The sequence below is a fragment of the Salmo salar genome, chromosome ssa15 (genome assembly GCF_905237065.1).
Source record: "Salmo salar chromosome ssa15, Ssal_v3.1, whole genome shotgun sequence".
NCBI lineage: Eukaryota > Metazoa > Chordata > Actinopteri > Salmoniformes > Salmonidae > Salmo > Salmo salar.
The window spans coordinates 104,987,840-104,995,900 of record NC_059456.1 but is presented as its reverse complement, the minus strand read 5'-3'; the positions used below and the strand labels follow the sequence as shown (position 1 = coordinate 104,995,900).

General features: G+C 44.4%; 1 protein-coding gene across 9 annotated transcripts in view; it reads left to right on the top strand.

The window, feature by feature from the left end:
* Positions 1–397, top strand: part of LOC106591588 (regulator of G-protein signaling 17) — an 86,225-nt gene extending 85,828 nt beyond the window's left edge. For all 9 annotated transcript variants that reach the window (XM_045696510.1, XM_045696509.1, XM_045696515.1 and 6 more), the window contains one exon: positions 1–397. This exon is cut by the window's left edge and continues 2,023 nt beyond it. The gene's annotated coding sequence lies outside the window, so the exon portion shown is untranslated.
* Positions 398–8,061: the final 7,664 nt, after the last annotated feature.

The following is an 8,061-nucleotide window of genomic DNA, read 5'->3' as shown; positions in this document are numbered from 1 at the left end:
CTGCACACTGCTGCTCTACTCCGCTTCTGACCTTTGAACTGTCACCTTTGACCTGTCCACTGTCTCCCTCACCTCACTGCTGTGATTGGCTATCAGAGGCATCGGGATGAGCTGTGGTTGGTCGATCGATCAGGGTAGGAACGGGGGCTAAGACATTTTCCATCCCAGGTGCAAAAAAAAAAAGAAGAAAAGACTCACAATAAAACAACATACAAATGTCTGTTAACAGTTAAAACAACTGTTTCATGGGAAATGGAGTTTGAGGACAACACCTGTCTGTTAACAGTTAAAACAACTGTTTCATGGGAAATGGAGTTTGAGGACAACACCTGTCTGTTAACAGTTAAAACAACTGTTTCATGGGAAATGGAGTTTGAGGACAACACCTGTCTGTTAACAACTGTTTCATGGGAAATGGAGTTTGAGGACAACACCTGTCTGTTAACAGTTAAAACAACTGTTTCATGGGAAATGGAGTTTGAGGACAACACCTGTCTGTTAACAGTTAAAACAACTGTTTCATGGGAAATGGAGTTTGAGGACAATACCTGTCTGTTAACAGTTAAAACAACTGTTTCATGGGAAATGGAGTTTGAGGACAACACCTGTCTGTTAACAGTTAAAACAACTGTTTCATGGGAAATGGAGTTTGAGGACAATACCTGTCTGTAGTTAGAAGACTGAAGATGATGCCTAGGTCTTTACTAGACTTGTTGTCACTCAAAATGCTTTAAACTTAGTATTATTAATGTTATTTATTTTATATTTTGTTAAACTGTGATAATGATTTTATTGTACATATATAAACAGAAACCCTTGACCATCAACACAAACCTCGAGCAAACTCTCAATCAAATCATCAACTGTGTTAAAAGTTCTCTATATGTGGCACCCTATTCCCTCAATATTGCACTAACAGAGGCCATAGCTTTTTGTCAAAAGTAGTGCACTTCATAGGGAATAGGGTGCCATTTGGGACGACCCCCTGTGAGTTTTGGTGTTTCCAGTGTGAAAGGCCCTGCCAGTCTGGCACCACCTGTAGGTGTTGAATGGTACTCCCTCTATGTTAGTATGTCTCCCTCCTGAGTACACACAAACCCACTAGTACACACAATCCCACTAATACACACAATCCCACTAATACACATTCTCTGTGTGTGTGTGTGTGTGTGTGTGTGTGTGTGTGTGTGTGTGTGTGTGTGTGTGTGTGTGTGTGTGTGTGTGTGTTCATTTCTTTCTTTCTGTGGTGAGTGGAATGGAAGCCTGGACTGTAGAGTGTGTGTGTGTGTGTGTGTGTGTGTGTGTGTGTGTGTGTGTGTGTGTGTGTGTGTGTGTGTGTGTGTGTGTGTGTGTGTGTGTTGTGTGTGTGTGTGTTCATTTCTTTCTTTCTGTGGTGAGTGGAATGGAAGCCTGGACTGTAGAGTGTGTGTGTGTGTGTGTGTGTGTGTGTGTGTGTGTGTGTGTGTGTGTGTGTGTGTGTGTGTGTGTGTGTGTGTGTGTGTGTGTGTGTGTGTGTGTGTGTGTGTGTGTGAGTGAGTGTGCTAGTGTATGTGCAAGTGTCTGTGTGTGTTTCAAGTCCGTTTCCAGGTATGTTGGACAGGTGTCTCTTAGCTCTCATATAGTAGGCATCGTGCCAACATCGTGCCAACATCGTGCCAACATCGTGCCAACATCATGCCAACATCGTGCCAACACCGTGCCAACATCGTGCCAACATCATGCCAACATCGTGCCAACATCATGCCAACATCGTGCCAACATCGTGCCAACATCGTGCCAACATCGTGCCAACATCATGCCAACATCGTGCCAACATCGTGCCAACATTTCTCCACAACAGCTCTGGACTGAAAGATGGCCAACAAACATTTCATCCACTCTGTCCCTGGTGCTTCTGGGTAACATACTGTGAACTGAACTCCTCCCATCACTGTCTCAAATCAAGACCCCTCACTCTGCCTGGTCCCCTTCCTGTCCCAAGTCAAGTCCCCTCACTCTGTTCTGTCCCCATCCTGTCCCAAGTCAAGTCCCCTCACTCTGTTCTGTCCCAAGTCAAGTCCCCTCACTCTGTTCTGTCCCCTTCCTGTCCCAAGTCAAGTCCCCTCACTCTGTCTAGTCCTCTTCCTGTCCCAATGCAAGTCCCCTCACTCTGTTCTGTCCTCTTCCTGTTCCAAGTCAAGTCCCCTCACTCTGTTCTGTCCCCTTCCTGTCCCAAGTCAAGTCCCCTCACTCTGCCTGGTCCCCTTCCTGTCCCAAGTCAAGTCCCCTCACTCTGTCTGGTTAAGCAGTACATACTGTAGGACCAGTTCCCCAGACAGAGATTAAGCCTAGTCCTGGACTAAAATCTATTCTGAATATACACTATGTGTACAAAACGTTAGGGACATCTTCCTAATATTGAGTTGGAACATGCTGGCCCATGTTGACTCCAATGCTTCCCACAGTTATATCAAGTTGGCTGGTAGTGGATCTATACTCTGAATATTTCGTTCCATCTCATCCCACAGATGCTCAATTGGATTGAGACTTGTTGACTGGGCAGGCCACTGCATTAAACTGAATTCACTGTGATGATTGTGGAACCATTCCTGGACAATCTCAGCCTTGTGGCATCGGGGGTCATTATCCTGCTGAGAAAAATATATTTGCAGATGCACCTGATTGGCCAATGATATTCAGATATCCTTTTGACATTCAAACGTTGCTCCGCTTTTATCAACGGGCCCAATGTGAAACACACCATCACATCACCATCACCAGCCTGCAGTGATGACACGCTGCATGAAGTTTTCTCCGTACCCTAGTCCTCCCATCACTGTGAAACAGCAGGGACCCGGGATTCATCAGACCAGACAACGTCTTCCAATCCTCTAGTGTCCAGTGTTTTTTTTTTCCTTAGCCCGCTGCAACCGCAGTTTCTTGTTTTATGCTGAAAGAAGTGGAACTCTTAAGGAACTCTTAAGGTCGTCGGCTGCCATACCTCATTCGTGTCAAGGTACGATGAGTTGTGCATTCTTTTATAGGTCTTTGGCCATCAATTTTGTACAGGACTGTCAGTTGACTAACTGTAGCCCTTCTGTTGCTCTGCACAATTCATATCAGTCTCCTTTGTCCTCTTTTAAAAAAAAACAGCAGTTCTTGACACACTCAAACCGGATTGGCTGGAACCTACTACCTAACCCTGTTCAAAGGCACTTAAATATTTTCTTACCCATTCACCCTCTGAATGGCACTCATACAACAATCCATGTCTCAATTGTCTCAATGCTTAAAAAATCCTTCTTTAACTTGTCTCCTCCAGGTTCATCTACACTGATTTGAAGTGGATTTAACAGGTGACATCAATAAAGGATCATAGCTTTCACCTGGATTCACCTGGTCAGTCTTATGTCACGGAAAGAGCAGGTGTTCCTAATGTTTTGTACACTCAGTGTAGACTCCATTGAAAGTACATTCTAGTCCAGGACTAGGCTTGATCCATGTCTGGGAAACCAGCTCTAGAATATTTTTCATAACAAAGTTTATTTTCAGATAGGGTGTATGTCTGTCCACAAATTGCATTTTTCCTTAACAAGAAATGACTATATTTTGTGAATACAAAAGGGAATAATCCTTATTTAACATAATACATACATGTACAGTGGCTTGCGAAAGTATTCACCCCCCTTGACATTTTTCCTATTTTGTTGCCTTACAACCTGGAATTAAAATAGATTTTTTGGGGTGTTTGTATCATTTGATTTACACAACATGCCTACCACTTTGAAGATGCAAAAGTTTTTTATTGTGAAACAAACAAGAAATAAGACAAAAAACTGAAAACTTGAGTGTGCATAACTATTTACCCCCCCAAAGTCAATACTTTGTAGTGCCATCTTTTGCAGCAATTACAGCTGCAAGTCTCTTGAGGTATGTCTCTATAAGCTTGGCACATCTAGCCACTGGGATTTTTTTACCATTCTTCAAGGCAAAACTGCTCCAGCTCCTTCAAGTTGGATGGGTTGCGCTGGTGTACAGCAACTCTTTAAGTCATACCACAGATTCTCAATTGGATTGAGGTCTGGGCTTTGACTAGGCCATTCCAAGACATTTACATGTTTCCCCTTAAACCACTCAAGTGTTGCTTTAGCAGTATGCTTAGGGTCATTGTCCTGCTGGAAGGTGAACCTCCGTCCCAGTCTCAAACAGTAGATGTGATAACAGAGAGCAGTAGATGTGACAACAGAGAGCAGCAGATGTGATAACAGAGAGCAGTAGATGTGATAACAGAGAGCAGTAGATGTGATAACAGAGAGCAGAATAACAGAGAGCAGTAGATGTGGTAACAGAGAGCAGTAGATGTGATAACAGAGAGCAGAATAACAGAGAGCAGTAGATGTGGTAACAGAGAGCAGAATAACAGAGAGCAGTAGATGTGGTAACAGAGAGCAGAATAACAGAGAGCAGTAGATGTGGTAACAGAGAGCAGTAGATGTTATAACAGAGAGCAGTAGATGTTATAACAGAGAGCAGTAGATGTGATAACAGAGAGCAGTAGAAGTGGTAACAGAGAGCAGAATAACAGAGAGCAGTAGATGTGATAACAGAGAGCAGTAGATGTGATAACAGAGAGCAGTAGATGTGGTAACAGAGAGCAGTAGATGTGAACAGAGAGCAGTAGATGTGGTAACAGAGAGCAGTAGATGTGGTAGCAGAGAGCAGAATAACAGAGAGCAGTAGATGTGATAACAGAGAGCAGCAGATGTGATAACAGAGAGCAGTAGATGTGATAACAGAGAGCAGTAGATGTGATAACAGAGAGCAGTAGATGTGATAACAGAGAGCAGGATAACAGAGAGCAGTAGATGTGATAACAGAGAGCAGTAGATGTGAAAACAGAGAGCAGTAGATGTGATAACAGAGAGCAGCAGATGTGATAACAGAGAGCAGTAGATGTGATAACAGAGAGCAGTAGATGTGATAACAGAGAGCAGTAGATGTGCTAACAGAGAGCAGTAGATGTGATAACAGAGAGCGGAATAACAGAGAGCAGTAGATGTGAACAGAGAGCAGTAGATGTGATAACAGAGAGCAGTAGATGTGATAACAGAGAGCAGTAGATGTGATAACAGAGAGCAGTAGATGTGCTAACAGAGAGCAGTAGATGTGGTAACAGAGAGCAGAATAACAGAGAGCAGTAGATGTGGTAACAGAGAGCAGTAGATGTGACAACTCCTCACAGAGAACAGAGAAGAGAGGGAGGGCACTTGGCAGCTTCACTGTGTAACCCAGTAATGCTCTCTTACTGTTACCCTGGAACCCAGGACTCCTTGGAAAACAGTGGCAATTTTAACTGAGTGGACTATCCTAGCTAAATACAATTACATGAAGTGTCACCTTTAACTGTAGCAGCTTTGCAACATACAACGGTTTTACTGAATGTAAATTAACCAAGTGTCACAGTTGAAAGTAGGCCCAAGACCTTTATCTAATATTCCATTTGATGTTTTTGGTAGAGATGACAGAGTTCATCTCCTCAGCTTCTGTTGTCAGAGGGCCATCTGTTGGATGCTAGAGGGACAGGACAGGAAGGAGGACAGGCTGGACAGGAAGGAGGACAGGCTGGACAGGAAGGAGGACAGGCTGGACAGGAAGGAGGACAGGCTGGACAGGAAGGAGGACAGGCGGACAGGAAGGAGGACATGCTGGAAGGAGGACAGGCTGGACAGGAAGGAGGACAGGCTGGACAGGAAGGAGGACAGGCTGGACAGGAGTCAATCCTCACATATCTAGATTGAAAAATATATATAAACGCAACATGTAAAGTGTTGGTCCCATGTTTCATAAACTGGAATAAAACATCCCAGAAATGTTCCATGTGCACAAAAAGCTTATTTCTCTCAAATTTTGTGCACAAATTTGTTTACATCCCTGTTAGTGAGCATTTCGCCTTTGCCAAGATAATCCATCCACCTGACAGGTTTGACATATCAAGAAGCTGATTAAACAGCATGATCATTACACAGGTACACCTTTTACTGGGGACAATAAAAGGCCACTCTTACACAACACAATGCCACAGATATCTCAAGTTTCAAGGGAGTGTGCAATTGGCATGCTGAATGCAGGAATGTCCACCAGAGCTGTTGCCAGAGAATTTAATGTTCATTTCTCTACCGTAAGTCGCCTCCAATGTTGTTTTAGAGAATACGGCAGTACGTCCAACTGGCCTCGCAACCGCAGACCACGTAACCACACCAGCCCAGGACCTCCACATCCGGCTTCTTCACCTGCGGGATCAACTGAGACCAGCCACCCCTGACAGTGGATGAAACTGGGGGTTTCGCACAACTGAAGAATTTCTGCACAAACCGTCTCAGGGAAGTTCATCCGTGTGCTAATAATCCTCACCAGGGTCTTGACCTGACTGCAGTTTGGCATCATCACCGACTGCAGTGGGCAAATGCTCACCTTCAATAACCACTTGCATGCTGGAGAAGTGTGCTCTTCGCCGATGAATCCCGGTTTCAACTCTACCGGGCAAATGGTAGACAGCGTGTAGGGTGTCGTGTGGGCAAGTGGTTTGCTGATGTCAATGTTGTGAACAGAGTGCCCCATGGTGGTGATGGGGTTATGGTATGGGCAGGCATAAACTACAGACAACGAACACAATTTAATTTTATCAAAGGCAATTTGAATGCACAGAGATACCGTGCCATTCATTGTCGTGCCATTCATCCGCCACCATCACCTCATGTTTCACTATGATAATGCACAGCCCCATGTCGCAAAGATCTGTACACAATTCCTGGAAGCTGAAAATGTCAGAGTTCTTCCATGACCTGCATACTCACCAGACATGTCACACATTGAGCATGTTTGGGATGCTCTGGATCGATGTGTACGACAGCGTGTTCCAGTTCCTGCCAATATCCAGAAACTACGCACAGCCATTGAAGAGGAGTGGAACAACATTCCACAGGCCACAATCAACAGCCTGATCAACTCTATAAGAAGGAGATGTGTCGCGCTGCATGAGGCAAATGGTAGTCACACCAGATACTGACTGGTTTTCTGATCCACGCCCATATGTAACCGAAGTGAAATGGCTAGCTAGTTAGCGGTGGTGCGCGCTAATAGCGTTTCAATCGGTGACGTCACTCGCTCTGAGACCGTGAAGTAGTTGTTCCCCTTGCTCTGCAAGGGCCGTGGCTTTTGTGGCGCGATGGGTAACAATGCTTCGTGGGGTGACTGTTGTCTGTGTGAGGAGGGTCCCTGGTTCAAGCCCAGGATGGGGCGAGGAGAGGGACGGAAGCTAAACTGTTACACATACCTCTTCTTGGTATATGTGACCAACAGATGCACATCTCTATCCCCAGTCATGTGAAATCCATAGATTAGAGCCTAATGAATTTATTTCAATTGACTGATTTCCTTATGTGAACTGTAACTCAGTAAAATCGTAATTTTTGGTATTCAGTGTAAATGCTTAATGTTATCACCAGAAAGGACGGGGGAATATGTGTCCAGAGAGAGAAAGCACGGAGGAATGTGTCCAGAGAGAGAAAGGGAGGAGGGGAGGGGTAGTGTCACCAGAGAGAAAGACGCTGAATACTTCACCAAAACAAGAGACAGGGGCTAACTGAATATATACACTGAAACCTAATTAAGACTACGGTAATTAAGCATCTAGTCTTGCAGCTCTTTAGACCAAGAAGTCACGTTTCCTCCGAGTGTCTTGTCAGGAGAGGTTGTGTCTAGACTTGACAGTTCATGCAGCTTTACTATTCTGATCATGTTATTCTGTCTACACCTACATTTAAATGTCTACCATGTACACAGTGTGGCCTTTTTCCAGCGCTATATTCAAATGCCAGCATGCATTCCACAAACGGTGGAATAGGCAAAATATCACAAATAACAACAATGACTGATGGTAATAGCTACCTAGCAAACTAACCTCTGTAGCTAGCCAACAACGCTAAAGGGAATGCAAAAGGGTTTAGCATAACTCTGTTAGCACGTTCTTCACACACTAGGCCAAAACACATTTTCAGGAAACTTGTGGGAGGAGTGCTGATA